Below are 22,337 nucleotides of genomic sequence, written 5' to 3' on the forward strand. Positions count from 1 at the left end.
CAATTGCTCTCCAGATTCCAACTCTCTTAGAAAATGATGATTACAGGGGTGGCCAGGTAGCATAGCGAGTAAGAGCACCGGCCCCAGAGTCGGGATGACCTGGGATCGAATCCAGGCTCAGATACTTAGTACCACACCCAGAAATAACTGGCCGTGTAACATTGAGCAAGTTACTTAACACCAATTGCTTTAAAAAAAAAAGAAAATGATGATTAGACCCCCTTTGACTTAGTCCTGACTGATGAGCATTTCTCAATATTGTTCTGTGTCTCAGACACATCATGCCACTTCTAGGAATTTCTATGCCATGATATGCTGAGACAACCAACCATGTTTAGACAAACAAAGCCTAACTACTTCCCCCCATACCACCCAAATATGATTCTATCTTTGAGAACAATCATTCAAACAATACAAACATTTTTATTAAGTATATGTAAATCAGTTGCCTTATTATCCCAATAATTATTCTTTCTGACAACTTTGTTCCAATCACTCCTCCATGCGTACCAGTCCCCACTATGAATTGTTTTCTTTTATTGAAATGTAAGTCAAATTTAGGGATTATCTAATTTCCTCATGACAGCATTTTGTCTCAGTAGCCACTAGAAATGGCACTATCCATGTCTTAATTAGTGCTGTTAGTCACAGGCTAATGTATACTATACTTACAACCAAAAGGATGGTTTTTTTCTAGGTTCAAACAAAATGTTAGATGTCTAAGTTGCTTGGTTCCTGCTTTTCATCATTTTAATACAATGGTTTTTTTTTTGGTTGTTGTTTTTTGGAGGGCAATTGGGGTTAAGTAACTTGCCCAAGATCACATGGCTAGATTTTGTGTTGTGTCTGAGACTGGATTTGAACTCAGGTCCTCCTGACTCCAGGGCCAGTGCTCTATTCACTGTGCCACCTAGCTGCCCCTATGATGACTTTTTTAAACATAAGAAATTTCAAATTAAAGAATATCCATGGAACTTGAAATTCAAGAACTATCTTTCATATTCTTGATAGAAAAGAATTGTGTAAGCTGGAGGAAAAGATGATTTTCTACTGTTCTATATTTCAAACTTTAAGGGTTAGCTTAAATGTCATCTGTACAAGATCTTTCTGATATCCCCAGGTGGTAGTTCCATTTTACTCCTCTCTTCCAATCTACCTCATGCCTAGCACAGTGCTTGGATGTTAATGTGTGCTAAATGAATGACTGAATGAATTAATTCAAGCTACTTTGACACATCATCATCATTATTTTTTTGTTTTCACATAATGGATTTCTTGTTTGTTTAATATTGTCAGTCTTTTAAGTGTGTACTTTTGAGACTTTATATCCCTAACTAACAACATTATGCCAGCCACATTGTATGTACTTATTAATTTTTGACTGAAGCTTTTTGTATTTTAGAGGGAAAAGCCTATTATTGAATATTAAAATCTAGAAACAATCATGAAGTTTTTAATTTAGCACATGGAGAATGACCAGACCTTCATGGACTACATAACACCTTTATACTTGAGGAAACAGGCCAGTTGCCATTAAGAGATTAGCCCATAGTCATATAAGAAGCAAGCATCGGAACTGGGATTCAAATACAGATGGACTATCTAAAATCAGGGAGCTTTCCTCTACAGCACATTAATAATAAAGGGCAAGGTTAGGGTTTGAAGAGAAAGGGGTTGTCTTCATTAGTATTACATCAGTAGTGAGTTTAATAGAGGTCAAATACATTAGCTAGAATTTATTCTCTAGATATTTCAAATATTAAATGCAGTGTTGACCCTGTTAAAAATATGTGAAGTTGGCAAAATTGTTTTCCCTGCTTTCTCTGTCAACATATGGCCAATGCCTAATCATCCTAACATATTACTTTGGGTACTAGAGTGCCCCCTGCTATTCTGGAACTGTTATTATATTGCTCAATTATTGAAACTTACCTGAATTTTTTCATTTCATTTCACTCATTCTTTAATTTACAAAATATTTACTAAGTTTCCTATATATGTTGAGCATTTGTGCAGGTTGAACAGAAATGCTTTTTAAAGAATAGATGAATATATGAAACAGCATTTATTAAATTTTTATTTATGCTATCAAATTTTTAATATTCTTTACTGTTATAAAAGGATTTACCATTTGCCTGGAAGAGTTTCTTCAGGATTAGTTATAGGATGTATCTCAGGTTATATAGTAGCAATTGGGCATGTATATGTATGTTTTGTTAATCTATATCTATATCTTTCTATCCTTGTTCATATATTTATATCTGATCAAGGTTGATATCTATATCTTTCTATCTGCATCTCTCATATATATGTATACTTGCTTTTTATATCATCATCTATATTTCAATATCCCTATCTGTATCCATGTTCATGTCATCATTTATATGGATATAGAATATATAGAAATACATATATGTTTATATTTATCTCATCATCTACATTTATTTGCATGTACCTGCACATACATTACAAATACATCAATGAATCTGTATTCACATTGATGCAGCAGATACCTCTAATGATGCAAACTTCAAACTAAGCCTACTTGCCATGCTGTGCAACACCTGTCATTAAATCAGTCAGTCAACTGGCATAATACCTGTACCCTTGGTACTGTGCTCAGCACTAGGGCTATAAAGAAAGGCATAAACAAAAGCAAAATCAAAAATTGTCCCTTCTCTCAAGTATATCATATTCTAATAGTCTAATTGGGGAAGATATGCAAACAACTGTGTAAAAAGATTTTATACACACATACACATATATGGTTATATTAGACATGTATATATATATATATGATTATGTATAATATAAAATGCACTCATATGTATATATCTATATATGTAAAATAAATGGGAAGTGAGTCTCAGAAGGCAAGTACTAAGATTAAGAAGTACAAAAGGCTTCTCACAGAAGGTACGGTTGGCTCTTGTCCTTCATTCTTGAAGAGGACCAAAGTGACATCACTAAATTGCAGTCAAGGTACATTGTGTTCGACTGTGGCTTATCAGAACAACACGAGCTCAGAAGACTCTACCAAAGGTCAGGCACAAATAGTACAGGTGAACATTTGGAGTGGAGATATCTCTAAATTTTTACATCTGAAGTTTCTTTTGAGCTACTGCAATTCTTTGCTCATTGAGCACAGAGCTTTTTTTTTTTTTATACAGGCATGTCATACTGGGCAGTTCTTTGCCAGTGTATCCCATGTCACTTGATTCCAGTGTTCTTCAGAGAGACCCTGAGCATCTCCTTGCATCCATGTGAGCCCTTAACTTGTGTGAATTCTCTTTAAAATAATCTTTTAGGCAAATATACATTTGAAATTTAAATAATGTGACCAGTCCATGAGAGTTATATTCCTTTTAGTAAACTTTAAATGGTTGGCACTTTAGCTTGAGAAAGGATCTCAATGTCTAGTACCTTATTTTGCCAGGTGATCTTTAGAATCTTCCTAAGACAATTCACATGAAAGCTTTTGAGTTTTTTGGTATGGTCTTGGTATACTGTCCATGTTTCACAGGCATACAACAATAAGGTTGACACAACAACTCTATAGACCTTCAGTTTGGTAGGCAATCTAGCACCCATTCTCTTCCACACTTTGCTTCAGTCTTTCAAACATTGAGCTAGCTCTGGCAATGCATGAAACTAGCTGAGCCTTGAAGGAAGTCAGGAAAGCAAGGAGATGAAAATGAGGAGGAAGATATTTCTAGGCATGTTGGGGGAGTAACTAGTGAAAATGACACAAATTGAGAAATGTAGTGTCATGTGTGGGAACAGCAAGGAGTCAGTGCCTCTGGATTACTGAGGAGTGAAGTGGAGGGGAATAAATTATAAGTGGATTAGAAAGGTAGGAAGGAATAAGGTTGTGAAGGGATCTAAAAAACCGACCAAAGGAAATTATATTTGATCCTACAGATAATAGTTACAAGAGTTTTTAAAATTATTTTTATTAGGGGGTCATATGGTTAGATTGGCAATTTAGTAAGATAAATTTGATTACTTAGTGTTGGATGGATTGAAGTAGGGAGAGTCTTGAGGCAGGAAAGTTAACCAACTGGCTATTGTAATAGTCCAGGTAAGATTATGAGGGCCTATACAAAGGAGATAGAAGTCACAGGACAGAAGGGGATGCATATGAAAACTGTTATAAAAGTAGGAATGGCAGAACCTGACATTCATTAGTTATGGGATTGTGAGAGTGAGGATTATGGAAATATTTGACTAAAATGTGAATGACTTGGAAGATTAATAGTAATACTAATAATAAGAAAGTTAGGAAGAGAATTTGGGGTGAATAATAATAAATTGGGTTTTTGAAATGTTGAGGTCAAGATATCTAAGGAACATGTAGTTCAAGATATTCATTCGGCAGTTTGGAGATGACTAAAGGTCAGGGATTAGGTTAAGGGATAGAGAAATAGCTGTGAGAATCATTTGCTTAGAGATGAAAATTTAAACCATGAGTACTGATGAGTTCACTTACTGTAATGGGAATGCAAATTTGGAAGATCTTCCCTGCCCCTAGGCTAAAATGCACCTGAAGCCTGGGGAGGGAGGCTTGTTTTTCAGTAGATACTTCTTGATTGGCCAGTGAGTCAATAAGGTTGTTACATTCTCTGAGCCAGGAGAAGGCTATATAAGCCCTGATGTGTAGCTTTGTTTTGGGACTCACTTTGAGAAGTGTTCTGTGATTTGATCTGAATTCTGGGAAGCCGTTGTTGAGAGTCCCCCGGCTTTGAAAAACCCAGATGTGGAAACCCAGATGTTGACTAGGTATGGATGTAATGGTTGGACAGTTTGGAAAGCTGTGTACTTGATCTGTTTCTGTCTTGATAATTCTGCCTGTATGCTTTGAATTTCGGGGTGCTGACCTTTTTCCCCTGAACAAGGTAAATGATATATGTCTGACTGATTAAAGTAAGCTTGTTAACCCATTTTGAGTTGCTTTCCTTTAACAAAGCAGATCCAAGAACCTGTGGTAGCTGCAAACCCTGAGGACGCTTGGGGTGCTTGCTGCTACACTTACCAGTGTAGATAGAGAAGAAAAGAAGACACAGAATAACCTTGGGGGAGATCCAGAATTAGAGGACATGTCTTGGATAAAGATGCAATAAAGGACACAAAGAAGGAACAATCAGGTAAGTAGGAGGAGAAATAGGTCAAAGTAGCATTCCACAAACCTAGAGAGAAGGGAATCTCAAAGACAAGACAGTGATCAAACTAAAGCCTTCATAAAAACCAAGAAAAATGAGGATTAAGAAAAGGTCATTGGATTTAGCCTTTAAGAGATCATTAGTAACATCTGAAGGAGCAATTCCAGTTGAATTCTTATATTGGAAATCCAACTGCAAAGAGTTAACGAGATAGTAGTGTCCTCCTTTAAATCTGACATAGAAAATTAACTCAAGGCACTACAGGAATTTTCTTTTTTTCCTTACATTGATTGGGTAGCAATAGAGAATATGGTTTGTATACTGTTTTTTTTTTTTGTCATTCTGGCTATACCTTGGCCCGCTTTTTACTCTAGTCATACATATAACTAAATCCTTATACCACTTTTTTATAGTTCCTCATTTTAATATTCAATGTCCACTCTATATTTCTCTACTATACTTTGGGTCATCCTCAATCTCATTTCCTGAAATATTATACCATTATATGACTTGTAACCATACAACATCTATGGTGTTAGAGTTAAAATGTGGTGGTGCTATGTTCCTTAATGGTAAAACTTTTTTTTTTGTTAAAAATATAGATTTTTTTTTCCATTTTTCATCTTTTTTGTATTTCTAGGTTTGTTAATTACTTTAATAGGTGGCAGTACATTGCACCTAGTAGGAACTAAATAATTATTTATCAAATTTGAATTAATGGTGTCGTGTTTTTTTAATGCATACTGACAGATCATTATATCAAGGCCCCTCAGGCAACCTGACTAAAGTAAATTGTAGGAAAAAATATACTACAATTTATTCAATACAGTGTATTTTGCTATTTTCATTGAATCATACTTACCAGAAATAAATCCCTAAAAATATGAACAGCTTCTTATTTTAGTTTAATAAGAGTTTTGAAGATAAAAGAAAAAAACAAACAGAAGAGGAAGGGCGAGGAACAAGAGATCCAAAATCATAGAATAACATTCTCAGGTGTTTCTCTTTTTGGAAAAAAGGGACATTTTTTCCAGTCATGCAAGTAGATGGTGGTGATATATTGTGCAAGATGAACCCATCCCTTTTCCTATTTCTGGCTTTGTTTCTGTCTTTGTCTCCCTTTCCCTACTCAGCTCTTTAGAGTATACAGTTCTGTCATAATTGCTTGTATGTCAGGCATTGCACAGAATGCAGATTCTTTTCAGCAAGGTTCTGTTGTAGACAAATCAAAGGGTTTACTTAGAGAAACACAGACATTTTTATTCCATATATATGTATTATTACACATAAGGTTTGTTGGCACTGTTAACTTATAATTTCATAGATTTTTTTGTAAGCTTGTCACCAATATGAAGAACTGGTATTTTTAGGTCTGTTGGCTCAGCTTTATTATAGTAAACATTAAGTATAAAAATGTTTTCACAGTCAACATTAGAATTTTGTGATATTTGTGACATTGTTATAGATTACAAGATTTTCCACATTTATATAACTGCAGATATATTAATGCAGTCCCTTTCTTTCCATAAAGCATCTATCATCCAGAGTATAATAAATGACTTTCAAGAAGAGATTTAATAATAAGCTAAAAAGAAAAGGAAGTTTTAAAGATAAAACTCTGAAAGAAAATGAAGTAGTAGCTTTGAAATGAATTTATAGAATGGTTCCATAAAAATGTGCAACCTATATCTCATTTTCCTAGGACTTGTGAAAAACTTCTTCCAACCATGTATCAAGCCAGTGAGTTAGAGTTGAATTAGTTTCATTTTAACAGAAGCTGATCTAGCTGTGGAAGAAAAGTCAAGTGTTCAGAATAGTAGTCTACTTCGGTCTTATCTTCCTTCTCTGAAGACCTTATGCATGTTCACAGTTAAATTATAGACCAAGGGAGAATGTCTACCAAGGTCACTTCTGCTATAATTAAAATGAGGACCAAATTCCACCATCTATGTATCTATGCATGTATCTATGTATCTATCTATTTATTTTTCTATCTATGTATCTATCTACATTTAGAGACATATCTATATGTATATAAAGATAAACAGATAGACAGACAGACAGATAGATAGATTGTCTCCCTCTTCGGCATGGAGTCCTTGTAAATAGGCATTGTTTTTCTCCTTTGTATCACCAGTATTTAGCTTAGTGCTTGACATAGAGTGAATGCTTAATGTACATTTGTTGATTGATTATGGTGCATTGAGCAGTGAGTTGGCACAGTGCTGGCAGATTTGTGGTGTAGCCAGAGTTAAAAAAAAAAAACAAACAACTTACCTTTACCTTTATAGAGAGGGATGATAAATTCTTTAATCCATGTGAGAATTTCCAAATTAAAGGAACAAAAAAAGAAGTTGACATTCAATTACCCTACTTCCTGCAGTACACTAAAAGATTAGTGCAGAATTCTATATAGCCTCCTTTTCATTCCAGGGATCAAGGGCCAATATCTCGGTTATTCTCCTTTGAAAATGACAAATTTAAATAGTTCAGGATTTAAAGAGTTTTGTAGAATTGTGTTTTATTGGCATCTTTGTCTCCATTGTTGAACAAAGGATTAATAACTTTTTTGATTTGAGAATTTTTTGTTTTCTGAATGAAAAAAAAAATGTGATCAATTATGAATGACTTGACTATTCTCAACATTTCAACGGTCCAAGACAACTCATGGGGACTTGAGATGAGAGATGTTGTCCATCCCCAGAGAAAGAATGAATAGTGTCTGAATATAATTGAAGCATACTTTTTTTGCTTTCTTTATTTCACTGGAGGGTTTTATTTTGTCTATTTGTTCTTTCACAACATGACTATTATGGAAATGTTTTGCATGACTACATTTGTATAACCCACATCAAATTGCTTGCCTTCTCAATGGGGAGAGGGTTGGGGGAAGGGAAGGGAAATAATTTGGAACTCAAAGTTCTAAAATTGAATTAAAATTTTTTCTTTACTTGTAAGTGGGGAAAAATAAAATGTTAAATATTTTTTAAAATAAGAAAAAAAGCATACAACTAGGAATTAAATAATTTGAGTTCTAATGCTAATTCATATACCATCTAGTTGTGTACCTTGCACAAGTCATTTAAATAATGATAAAAACAACAACAACAAATAACATTTATAGTTTCTACTATTTGCCAGGTATTGTGCTAAGCACTTTACAAATGTTATTTCATTTGATTCTTATAATGAATCTGGGAGGTAATTTGTCATCTCCATTTTATAGTTTACGTAACTAAAACAAATAGATTTTAAGTGTCTTCCTTGAGATCAAATGGTTAGTAAATATCTGAAATCAGATTTGAACTAAGGTCTTTCTGACTTCAGATTCTATTCAAAACCACCTAGCCACCTTTCCTTGGCTTCAACTTATTTTTTGATGAAATGATTAGGTTAGAGCAAATAGTAATAGAGATTCTTTCTTCAATATTTTTTTAATTAATACTTTCTTGGGTCCAAAATTATCATTGTGAGTAAACACTACTTTCAACAAGGATGAGCAAAAATGCTCTACATCATCTCATTCTATGGGACTCATTCTTATTTTTCCATGGAGTCAATGAACTGAAGGTCTTTATATGCCTTTACTATTTCAGAGGAAACAAGCTCTCCAGCATCTCAAATTTTATTACCTCAAAAGCATTGTAAACCACTCTTCACAAGTAGATAGATCATTTCTGATAACATATTTCAGACCAGCCAACTTCAGCCTAGAATCTTTCACTGTCCTTTGAGTATTTTCCATATGATTCATAAGTGTAATTCATAGGAACCCAAAAATGATACTTTTAGCTGAGGTGAGTGGAGACTTTTAGGATTTTTCCTTTGTAATGATAACAAACATGAAGATATCACTAAGACTTGGTACCTTAGATAACTGGGTAAACACACTACTCATTTACAATAAGATTGAGAACTCCTAAAAGTCATGTTATCCCAACTCCTCATTTGACTAGTGTTCCATTGTTTAGTCATATCCAAAACTTAATGACCTTGTGGACCATATTGTCCATGCAATTTTCTTGGCAAAGGTACTGGAATAGTCTACCATTTTCTTTTTCAGTAGATTAAAGCAAACAAAGGTTATGAGATTTGCCTAGGGTAACACAGCTAGTAAGTGCCTGAGTTAGATTTGAACTCAGGTCAGAAAGACTCTAGACCCAGTGCTCTATCTACTCAGCCATCTAGTTGTCCTGCTCATTCGATAGATGAGGTAACAACAAAGGAGAGTAAGCTATTTCACCAAGGGCACAAAACTATTCTTTTGATTTCCATATAAACTCAATTATTTATTAGTGTAATGGTATATTCTTACCATATTTAATTATTCCCTTATTTTTCTTATAATGAAATCTCATCACTAGAAGTGTTATTCCTCTTTAGATTTAGACTTAGGAAAATGCAACAGGAGACTACAGAAGTGCAAGAAATAATTCCAATGGTTGGACTTTATTAGCATGTCTGATCCTACATAGTTATAAGGGCCTTGGCAGAGCAACATCAATAATCACTGACCTTGCTTCTCACCTTGCAATTGCGGAGAATGTTCTGGGATATCAGCACGGCTGAGTGTATTGTGTTTGTCTTAGGCTCTCTGAGATATTGGGGCTACTCATCTCAGCTCTTTTTTCGGTACTGTTGCTTTTCTTCCCCTAGTCAAGGATTTACTGTGTAATATAGAGAAAATTAGGGAAAACCATCCCATTTGTCCTGTTTCACAGCAGGTTTCCTAGTCACTCATACCTGTAGATGTATGTGTGTGTTTATATATATATATAAACACACACACACACATATATATATAAACACACACATACATCTATATGTATGTATATGTATATTATATTATACATATCATTACAGTGTAATAGCCAATTAAATGGAATCATAAAATTTTAATATGATAGAATTGTTTCTTGTTTCTCCCATGTTGGCTTAATCCTAAAAGAGAAGTAGCTAGATGGTACATATAAATTGTCTTTATCCTGATTATCATGTGCTCTTTCTTATTAAAAATAAGTGTCGTCCTCCAATGACCCAACCCCGCCCTTCCCCGAGGGGCGGGGCCGGGACTTCGCGTGACGTTAGGTCACGTGACACGGATGCCTCAAAGGCCGAGGCCGGAGCTGCGGAAGTCGAAGAGACCCCTGCGAGCCCCAAGCCGGGCCGGCCATGCTGTCCCGCCTCCTGAAGGAACACCAAGCGAAGCAGAAGGAGCGCAAGGAGCTTCAGGAGAAGAGAAGGCGAGAAGCCATCGCTGCTGCCACCTGCCGGACAGAAGCGTTAGTGCACCGCCTCAATGTTGGCGTGGCCCAAGCCTATGTCAATCAGAGGCAGCTGGACCATGAGGTGAAGACTCTCCAGGTCCAGGAGGCACAGTTTGCCAAACAGACAGGCCATGCATTGGGATGGTGGAAAACTTCAACCAGGCCCTCAAGGAAATTGGAGATGTGCAGAACTGGGCTCGGAGCATTGAGCTGGACATGAGGACAATTGCCACAGCTCTGGAATATGTCTACAAGGGGCGGCCCGTCCTAGCTCCTGCCTTTCTCCTCCACAGCCACTCAGCTGGCATTTCTTCTGTCCCATGTTTTCTCAGCTAACCAGGGGCAGGGGAGGGCAGCGGGATTCCCAAAAAAACATGAGTGTCTGGCAAAAAAAAAAAAGTGTTGTCATGCTTAGTTTTAATATCTCCCAATATTTCCCTCCTTGTATTTTCACTCAGAGTCATACATTTTCAGAGAGAATAAAAAAGAGAGAAGGAACCAGTTCAGCTAAATTTATCAACAAACCAAAGATGACATTTTGCCTAGTGTTCCACACCCCATGTTCTCTCCATTTAGTTAAATAAGAGAGGAAAGTCCATTCTTATCTCACTGATTCATGGCTAAATTTGATCAGTATAATCACACAGCACTTTTTTGTTTTTGTAATTTCCATTTATATTATGGGAATTATTCTTCTAGTTCTGCTTACCTCAACTTAAATCAGTTTGTCTTCCCATTTTTCTTCGTTTTCTTAATATTTAGCATTTAATATAAAACAACATCAATATTTCATTACATTCATGTACCACAACGTGTTGATCTATTTTCAGTGAATGGACATCAATTTTATTATCAATTGTTTAATACTAAAAAATACTGCTTATAAATAAATGCCTTTACTTTTATCTATTTATTTTGCATTTAATTAATTTGCTTAATCAATCAATTAATTTATCTTCCAATATTACAATGTAAGCAATACATACTTATTTATTCCCTTATTATGGTTCCTTATTGTTTTACTTTTTCTTCTTAATTACAGTTCTTAACTTCAGAATTTCTGTGCAATCCATTTTTATCAGAAAATGTTTTTTGTCAGAAATTTTCTTTATTTCCTTAAAGGCCTATATCTCTCCCTATGCTTAGTTTTGCTTGGTTAAGTTATTCTTTGACTCTGAACCTATATCTTTTCTATTCCAGAATTTTATATTGCAAGTTCTTTCCTCCATTTTAATGGTGATTGCTAAAATGTATGTGATTCTGATTGTGGTGTCTTGGTTTTGGAATTCGTTTTTTTTTTTCTGCTTCTTGAAGCACTTTTTTCTTTGACCTGGATAATTTCTGTGGTGTTTTTTTTTTTTTTTGAGTTTTAATTTTAAGGTTTCTTTCAGTAAGAGATTTCTGGATTATTTCTAATTCAATTTATCTTCCAGTTCATAAAGATCTGGACAGTTTTCTCTTAAGGTTTTATGAAACAGGATATTTAGGCTCCTTTGTTGATCATTGATTTCATGTTGTCAAAGGATTCTTAACTTTTTTTTTTATCTCAATCTATTTTTGTAGATTATTTTTTTAATTTTTGTCTTTTTTTACCATAAGATAATGTAAATATTTTTGCTATCTTTTTTTATTAAAGTTTATATGATTATTTTTTTATTATTTTTTCTTTGACCAATTTATTACTGAGCATATTTTTTCTCTGTTCATGTCTGAATTGATTCTGCCCTATGTTATTTAAAATATGCAATGTTTCATATTTCTACTCCCGTTCATTTGTATGTGAGATTTTGTCTGGCACATAGATAGTTTTCATAATTGTTTCATTCAAAGGTGAAAGTATTAATATTACTTGTAATTTCAATTCAGCATTTGCCCAAGGTATAGCATATCTAATTAAAAAAAAAAAACTTTTGTTCTATACCATTTTTCTTTTAGATCTATTTTTGTAAGCAACACTTTTTATTTTACTCTATATAATTAAGTTTATTTTACTTAGATATTTAGTTAATATTTTATTTATATGTTTTTATATTTTATCATTCAGTGTGTATAAATTTATTTAATACTGATATTGTTTTAGTATCCCTGGTCTTCTGAAGCATAATACAGCTTTCTTGCTTGTCTGTATTGATAATGTCTGTTTTTCTTGTTAAATTTTCTGAGATTAGGATTATTACCATTAGGGATTTTTTGGATGCTAATAAGGAAATGATATCTAGTACAATCTTTAATTTAAAATCTATATGAATGAATGAATGAATGACTCAACAAATATTTATTAAGCACCTGCAGTAATGTGTCAGGCACTGTACTGAATCTTTTTCATATTTCTCTATGTATATGTGTGTATGTATGTGTGCACATGTGTGTGTATGCTTTGAATTATTGGTTGATTATTTACTGATTTGTATATGGTTTATTTCATCACATACATACATTTTTTCTTTTGATAAACTTTAATTATTTCAGATAACAAAATAGGAAAATAAAATGTCTCTAATTTTCTTTTCCTCCATTTTGGCCAAGCCCACAGGTTACCTGGCTTTAAAACACTACTTAAGTTGAGTTTTTAAGTTCCTAGAGGCTGGGTAGTGTTTAAAACAAAAGAGAAAGACAAAAAAAAAATTATAACATGCAGTGTGGAGGGATGGTATTGTAGTGATATTTATCTAGTATTATTTCTCTTATACCTAAAGTATTATTCATTGAGAATCTAGAATCCTGAAGGTAATCTAGCTGGTCCCAGTTTTGTTTACATATTACCTTGGGGAAGCATTGAATCAGTGGACAGTTTGGTATCCTGAACTTAGAGTGGGAATAAAGAGGGTCAGATTCATAGACTAAGGGAGGCTTGCAGTATTAAGTACCAGTTTTGTGTGTCCTGGGGACTAATGGAATCATAGAGCACAATGACTTGTCCTTAAAGAACCAGCTTTGAAATTAACAACCCTTTCATAATTCCAAAAGTCAGAATGTGGGTTTAGGAAAATGACTTGGAGACTACTAGATGAGAAGACCATGCTATTTGGAGTGGAATAGTCTTTTTTCTATTCTGAGGTGACCCCCTATTTTGCTTTAGAAAACATTCTCAGACAATAAAGTATTGATATATAAAATGCCCTTTCGGGGTTCCTGATTTGTAGAAAAACACATCATAGATAAAATAGGAAAAAAATTCCTATTTTAAAGTGTACTTACTATAAAGTGCCCTTTCTTGGCTGGGCTCTGCATGGGCTCAGCTTGACCCTGCACGGGTCTGCTCTGCATGGCTTGGCCCCAGCACTGCACAGCAATGCGAGCTCAGCTCAACTCACCTTAAATCTGCTTGGGCTGCACTGCTCTGTGCTGTGAGTCTCTAGCTCCCTTCTCCAGCAAGTAGGCAAATCTAGAGAAATGTGGCAGAGTCCCAGCACACCAGTACCCCTTGACCTTTTCCCCCAGAGCAGCAGCCCGGGTTACCCGACATCCAGTGCATACAGATGGGGCTGTGACTGGATGCTGGAGCTGCAGGAAACTCAGATCTGAGGCAGGCTCCTGTGTTTCAAATGCTTCTCTTGCTTCTTGTATATGAATATCAAATTTTCTATTCAACTCCGGTTTTTTCATCAAGGATGATTGAAAGTCCTCTATTCCACTGAATGACCATATTTTCCCCTGAAACATGATACTCAGTTTTGCTGGGTAGGTGATTCTTGGTTTTAATCCCACCTCCTTTGACCTCTGGAATATCATATTTCAAGACCTTCGATCCCTCAGTGTAGAAGCTGCCAGTTCCTGGGTTATCCTGATTGTGTTTCCACAATATTCAAATTGTTTCTTTCTGGCTGCTTGTAATATTTTCTCATTGATCTGGGATTTCCAGAACCTGGCTGTCATATTCCTAGGAGTTTTCTTTTTGGGATGTTTTTCAGGAGGTGATTGGTGGATTCTTTCTACCTCTATTTTGCCCTCTGGTTATAAAACAAGGGCAATTTTCCTTGAGAATTTCTTGAAGGATGATTTCTAGGCTCTTTTTTTGATCATGGATTTCAGGTAGTCCTGGATCTATTTTCCAGGTCAGTGGTTTTTCCAATGAGATATTTCATGTTGCCTTCTATTTTTTCATTTGTTCGGATATGTTTAATAGTATCTTTATTTCTCATAAAGTGACTAGCTTCCATTTGCTCCAGTCTAATTCTGAGCTTTTGAGATTCTTTTTTCCATCTGGCAAATTCGGCTTTTTAAGGCATTCTTCTCCTCATTGCCTTTTTGAGCTTCTTTCGCCATCTGAGTTAGTCTATTGTTGAAGGTATTATTTTCTTCAGTCAGGTTGTTGACTCTCATTTCATAATTTTCTTGTATCATTTTCATTTTGCTTCCTGATTTTTCCTCCACTTCTCTTACTTGGTTTTCAAAATCCTTTTTAAGCTCCTCTATGGACTGTAACCAGCTCGTATTTTTCTTGGAAGCCATTGGTGCAGGAGTTCTGATTTCACAGTTTTCCTCCTGTTCCATGCTTTGATCCTTTTTGTCCCCAAAATAGGAATCTAATGTTGGATTGCTCTGTTTCCTTTGCTTGCTCATTTTGCCACTCAATTATTTGACTTTTGAGATTTTGCCACAGTAGAACTCTGCTACCAGAAAGGAGAGCTTTATCCCAGTCACTGGGGTTTTCACAGCTGCTGGAGCTATTAGTTGGGTGCCCTCTCTGAAGCCTCAACATGCTCTGGCAAACTGGTCAGGAACCCCAGGATCTCTACCCTAGACAGTGATTAAGATCAAGCAGGTTAGTACAAGAGCGATAACCTCTCAGACTGGTCGCTTGGTCCCCTATAATCTGCAGGCCAGGAGCTCTGAAGTAGCAGGGCCACAGAGCCTCAGTTACTTCTCACCCTGGGGACAAAGGCTGGTTTGCACTCACAAACTCCCTGTTCCTTCAAAGTCTATACTGTCATCTGACTTTGTCTTTGGCATCCATGGGTTAATAATTCTGGAAAGTGACACAGCTGCTAGTGATCTGATGTCCCTCTACTCGGCTGCTGGTCAGGCTGCTCTGAGGCAAAAACCTTGAGCTTGCATGGGGCTGGGCTTGGCTCCCAAATAGCTTCATTGGCCCTTGCATGCCAGCCTGCTGAGCTATCTTCAGTGGGAAGTTAGATTCTCTGTGTCATTTTGTGAGTTCTGTAACTCCTAAGTTTGTCTAGAGTCATTTTTTACATGAATTGGAGGAGGTGGAAGTCAGAGCTGGCGGAAGTGCTGTTTCTACTCGGCCATCTGGACTCCTCCCCCCTCCCCCACATCCATAAATTTTATGGGAAAATTAATTTTATTGACACTCATGCTTATGATTGTTAGTTTTTTTTTATTTCCTATTTTATGTTTTTACTCTTTGCTCCCCTCTTTTCCCCTTTCAGGATGTAAGTACTTGGTCATCATTGAGTCCTTTAAAATGATCCAAACTTATTTATCTTTCTTGTTCCTTGTCTTTGTGTTTCAAAGATTGTACCCCATTCCACATTTCTTAGTACAAATGCTTAGAATTCAATGATTCCATTTAAGTTACACACCACTTATTCTATCTTGTACTATAAACTGTTTCCCTTTGCCCCTCCCCCTTTTTTCCTTTAGGTATGTTATATTTATATTCAAGTATTTTATTTACCTTTTCATTGTTTTGTATAAATTACTGATTGCCTACTCCTAAATTACTCAAAATATAGATCCTTGATGCATGGCTTTTCTCCTCTTGATTTTTTGTGACTTTTTTTCCCCCTTTTGACATGTCATGTCTAGCATTTGGCAGTCACTTATCTGGAGGTGTTCAATTTCAGGTTTCTTTAAACTGGTGATTCTATGGATTCTATCTATTTTTACTTTCACCTTCATTCTCTATAGTTCTCAGAGATTTTCTTCTATAATTCCTTAAAATGCATCATATAGTTATTTTCATTTTTAAATTTCCTTGTTATCTGTGAGTCTAATGGCTCACATTATCTCCTCTTATCTTTTAAATTTTTTCCAGAAAAGTTATTTTAATAATATATGTTGTATTTAAAATACACTACAATTTTGACTTTTAATGTTAATCTCATAATTCTTGTTGTGTTATTGAATTTTGGATATCTATTTACTCCATTCTGTTTTTCAGGGGGTCCATTATTTTGGTAAAGATTTTAGTATCCTTTCTAAGCCATTCAAATGTAACTTCCATTTTTTCTTCTTAAGAGCTCTAAAAATGATTTATATCTTCCTTCATCTCTTCTTTCACTTCCAGTGGTAGTCCTTCCTTCCACCCTCATAGTCTTTGTGACCAATTTATCCTCTCTGAGATTTTTCATGTAATTATTATAGAATTATTTTCTTCTTATAGAATTTTACACTAATGTGCTTTAAACCAAAATTATCTCTTAATTATTGAGATGTTTTATGTTTTTTTTTTCAATGACTCCATTAGAGGAAGTAGATAAAAGTCTTATGGTACCACTTCTCCTGGCATTTCTTCCAAACTTTAATTCTTAATGATTCTGTAATTGTTGTCACTACTGTCATATATATTAATTCCCAAGTACAGAAATTAAAATGATATCAGAGAGTAGATAGAAACTGCAAGTCCAACTCAAAGTGACTTCTGGGCTCTGCCACCTTAAGGCAATCCTGCATAGAACAAATGTTGAACTAAGTGATTTAACTTCCATTACTTTCACCCTGAGTGCTAGCTCAGAATATGTTATGTGGTTATCTGGGCCAATTAATATAATAATAATTTCTTTTTCTTTTCCTCCTTCCTTCTTTCCCTCCCTCCTCCTTTTCTTTCCTTCCTTCCTTCCTTCCTTCCTTCCTTCCCTCCCTCCCTCCCTCCCTCCCTCCCTCCCTCCTTCCTTCCTTCCTTCCTTCCGTCCTTCCTTCCTCTTTCCATTGTTTCTCTCTTTTACTTTCTTTATTCTCTCTCTCCCCCTCCTATTTTGGTTTGAACTTATTGACAATTCTTTTTTAGTCATCTTTTTCATTGTTGTTGATCCATTACTCCCTTTGATATAGTTTCTCATTAGTCTTTAGGTGGTATAAAAGGGGTTTAGATTTGGCTGAAACTTCTTGTGTCATCATTTTCCCAGATGTCTCTATAATTAATTTCTCTTCAAGATAGCAAGACATTCTATATGCCTCTGACAGTGTCATTGTGGGCATGTACATCTATGAAGAATTATTTTCTCTTTTTTCCTTAAGCATTCTGTTGAGCTTGAAACAAATGCCTGTGTATTGCAAGCATAATTGTGACTGCAATAACAGGACTGTTCCAACTTATACTTTTGCATATTCTCTTTTAAAACTTATCTATTTTGTAGAAAAGAATCATTACTACTTAAAATTGCTAGAGATGCTGTCAGAACTACTGAATCAGGAACAATATTTACTACCAGAATGTATCATTTAAAAGAAATAATGGCAAATAATTATGGAGCTCTTAGCTATTCTTTGTCTTGCATCTTTTATCACAGACCTTTTTTATGCTCAGTAATACCTAAACTTATTCATCATAGGAGAAATGGCAGACAAAGAGATCATTATGTAAGGTTATTTCTTTTTTTTTCCCTTTCCTTTCCTTTCCTTTCTTTTCTTTTTTTTTTTTTTTGGTGTTGGTGGTGCTGTGGAAAAGTTTTTGTCACTAGAACATGCTAGATCAAAGCCTCCTGTGGCAGCTATTACTTTCAGTAGTAGAAATTCACAAAACTGCCATGTTCTGTTATCAGGGTCATTTGCACTTGCAGCTTTTGAAATTTTCCTGCTTTCCCAATTGTAAAAATTGTAAAATATTTCGAATATGTGTGGGCTGTGTGCTGAGGGAATCTCAGGAAAATGAGTATTATCTCTGTACCTATTCTTCAGAGGATCATTGTTGATTTTCTTTCTACTGAAAAAAAATTCCTGCCATTGTCTGTCATTTCACTATTCCTCATCTTCAGAAAGTTGTTACCTTAGTCTAAATCACCTACCCAAAAGCGTTTCCTCAGCTTAGCTTTAAGGAAAACAAACAAACAAATAAACAGATAAATAGAACAATGCCCCTGTTTTCAGTGCAACAATTAGTTGATAATAATATTATCAATTATATAATGGTAGTAATGGTTACTATTATTATTAAGCACAATTGAAATAAAATTACCCATCATCATTTATACAAAAAGAAAAAAGGGTAATTCTGCCCAGTATTCATTTTTCTACCCACTAAATATAGAGTAATTAAAAAATTTAGCATTTCTTTTCTCCACAAACAATATCCTTCCTGTTTCATAAAAGTAAAGAATGGCCAATCTTTATGATTTGTGCTTTATAACACATTGAGGTAATTGCATCATATTACTGTAGAAACACTCTTGCTGTTTGAAAGTAATGTAAACCTTGATTTGGCCATTTAGAGGTAACAGGGTAAATACAGTGCCTAGAGTACTTCACTCATTTGGAGTCCATAAGACTTGATTTCAAATTCTGCTTCCAATGCTTACTAGTTTTGGGATCTTGGGCAAGTCAATTAACTTCTTTCAGCCTTAAGTTCCTAATCTTCAAAGGGAGATAATAACAGTAAATTTCACAAGTTTGCTATTAAGATCAAATGAAATGAATTATGTAACATGATTTTACAAATTTAAAACACTAAAGTCTAACTATTATTAATATTATTATTGTTATCATTGCTATCATTATGTGGTAGTGGTCTTTCAAATTATCCAGTGTAGAATTTCTATTTTTCTAATTTCTAGAATTTTCTAAGTCTCCTCATATAACAATTGCTCTGTCTGCTTGACAATGATAATTTTTATTTAGTATATTGCTATCTTTGGTGGGGATATTGCCATTCTTTAGAATAATACATATAGCTAGTGATCAAAATGATGAAAATCATGTTTTCTGAATCATAAGTAAATTTATCTGTGAGAACTAAATGTGACTATTTTAAACAAAGCACACATGATCCAAGGATTCAGTTGGGGTGGGAAATAATTTTTTTTCCTGCTTTTTGGAGGGCAATTGGGGTTAAGTGACTTGCCCAAGGTCACATGACTAGTTTTTGTGTTAAGTGTCTGAGGCCAGATTTGAACTCAGGTCCTTCTGACTCCAGGGCTGGTCCTCTATTCACTGCACCACCCAGCTACCCCTGGGGAATACAGTTTTAAACATCCTTTGATTTCTTTTATATACTCAGAGTGCTTTCTGTTTTTGTTTATTTTACTGAAATCAACTTCTGAGGTCTAAATTGACTATCTATGGTTATTGTTTCATTTTCTTGGGTTGATAGAAAAAAAATCATATTATCCAGGATAAAGTTCTAGAGTTGTTTAACACAGAGAATGTTAGGTACCTGTGTACCACTAGCATGGAGTCACTGGATTGGTGGTCTGCAACATTACCTGTCCTTGACCTAACCAAAGAAATTTATTCAAGTTCTGCTCTGGGGGAACCTGCCTTCTACATTTGAAAATTATTTACTTTATATGGAGAGGGAGTGCCACAATATACTTGCAGTCAGCATGACCTTGATTCATATTCTGTCTCTGCCATAGAGGTGTATGGCCATTGACAAATATCTCTCTAAGCCTTAAGGAACTCTTAAGATTAAAATTTATAGACAGCTTGTGATATGTACTTCAAAGATGTGTGTGTGTGTGTGTGTGTGTGTGTGTGTGTTTGTTGCTGTGGAGTCTCCTTCCAGTGAGAGAAACCAATCTTTCTATACCCTATTATATGGTCTTCATGAATTCCTGTGGCAAAAATGAATGAATAAAAAAATAAACCCTCTGAAGACAACAATCAGCCATTTGGTTGAAAGGACCTTCCAGAACTTGAGGCCTAGTGGAGTCTTCTTTTTGCTGGAGCAAAGCTATGGAATTATATTTAAGTAGAGCTAGTTTTCAATATGTTATCTTATGTTATCCTCATTTTATTGATGAGGAAACAGAATATAAATATCTTAAGTGATTCAAGTAATGTTACGTGAATTAATGTTGTATCCAGAAATAGAATTCAAGTTTCTTGCTTTCAGTATGAGTGCCAACTGCTATTTGCATATAACTAAGGGAATATGTTCAGAGCACTGCACATGTTATTTAATATCACTAGGTAAATATTTTTCATGTCACAGAAAGTTTCTACCATATCCACTGTTTCATTTAGCCCAACTTTTAGACTTGTCAAAATTTAGAAGGATAAATTCCTAGGCATTTTCTCTCATTTCTCACATTTCTGCACCACTTAATAATATGGCTTACTGGAACACAAACTTTGATTTTAGGAGATTTCTGGTCTCTGTTTCGTGCACTGTGATTTTCTGACTGATCTTGTCCAAGTCACTGACCCTCCTTCTAACTGTGTCTTCTCATCTGAAAAAACAGATAAGAATATCTCCTCACTGCCTGCCATTAGGATCAAAATGTGAGGAGCAATAAAACCTGAGTTTATAGACGTAACAAACTGTTCTAACACATTGTATCAAGGCCCAGGGCAACACTACAAGAAATCGTGCCTTTAGGGTTACTGAGTCACCACACCTAAGGCAAAGTAAAGTCAGGACCATGTGCTTTAGAGCTCAACTTTTCTTCAGTGGTTAGTTTTATCATTTGTGATGTTTCCCAAGAGATTTTCTACCGATTTAGTTACGAAACACTTTGGGACTTGTTATATATCAATGCTTCTCTATGACTCAGTGTATGAAACAGTTTCAAGATAAAGAAAAATCAAGGACATTTTAAAGAGAAATTGGAAAGTCTGTATGGGGCAGCTAGTTGGTGCAGTGGGTAGAACACCAGAGCTGAAGTCAAAAGATTACTCTTCCTTAGTTCAAGTCTGGCCTCAAACACTAATTGTGTGACCTCGGGCAAATCATTTAACCCTGTTTGCCTCAGTTCCCTCTAAAGCCATGCATGAGCAGCTTTCCAAAGGACTGCTGCTGTGAACAGTTTTCAAGATTCTGGTTACACAGCATAGTGAACTCTCCATTTATTCAGTAACAAATTAAGGCAAAACATTCACAGAAAATTAAAATACAGCATTCACCACGTCACAACTCAACAACTTAACACTAAAATGGCAACACCATTTTCACCAAAGTGGTCACATAGTTTTAAAACAAAGTATAATCATTTAGTAACTTAATCATTTAGTAAGTCCTCAATTCAGTCACAAAGTATGAAGATTAAAGTTCTCTTTTAAACTTTTAAACAAAGTTCATTTATTTAGTCAATCACAAAGTCCACCCCTAGGGCACACTGTCTTAATCTCTTTAATCAAAAATTTTCCTTCTTAAACAAAGTACATTGATTTTTTAGTCAATCACAAAATACAAAGGCCATCTACTAAAACTAAATAACAATATCATCAGTCACGATCAAGCACCCTTTAAAGGGGTAGTGTAAAGCACAAAGGCCACCTCTAGGTCACAACTAGGTTACAGTATCATCAGTCATCATTAAATACCCAAGGGGAGGTCTTTTCATCTTGACTCAAGGCAGGTTCTCAGCTTCCATGTTTCTCCTTCCCACAGTTTCTGTTCCTGGGAAGACAAAGCTTAACAGAGCCACAATAACATTCATGCACAATGCTGGCATCCTCATCAATTCACTTTCTGCCTATGAAATCAACATAAACCAAACAACAAGGTCTGAGGCCTCTATCAACAAATGAATCTGACAAAGTAACATCAAAACAGACAGACAAAGAATCGACACCACAGTAATACCTCCTCAGTTCTTGCTAGTTCTGACTGGCCCTCAGAAGTCCTGGGCAGTGTCAGTTGGCAGTTCTCTCTCTCTCTCTCTCTCTCTCTCTCTCTCTCTCTCTCTCTCTCTCTCTCTCTCTCTCTCTCTCTCTCTGTCTCTCTGTCTCTCTCCCTCTCCGTCTCTGTCTCTCTCTCTCTGTCTCTCTGTCTCTCTGTCTCTGTCTC

General features: G+C 35.3%; 1 long non-coding RNA gene and 1 pseudogene across 1 annotated transcript in view; one reads left to right on the top strand and one right to left on the bottom strand.

Moving 5' to 3' along the window:
• LOC138170074 (uncharacterized) overlaps positions 1 to 22,337 on the bottom strand; it is a 546,486-nt gene that overhangs the window by 286,285 nt on the left and 237,864 nt on the right. The window lies entirely within an intron of this gene.
• On the top strand, positions 10,320 to 10,825 carry LOC138170073 (biogenesis of lysosome-related organelles complex 1 subunit 1 pseudogene; annotated as a pseudogene).

Source organism: Petaurus breviceps, unplaced genomic scaffold, assembly GCF_028583685.1.
Source record: "Petaurus breviceps papuanus isolate PSGF00001 unplaced genomic scaffold, PetGlider_PUasm1.0 38, whole genome shotgun sequence".
In the NCBI taxonomy this organism is placed as follows: Eukaryota; Metazoa; Chordata; class Mammalia; order Diprotodontia; family Petauridae; genus Petaurus; species Petaurus breviceps.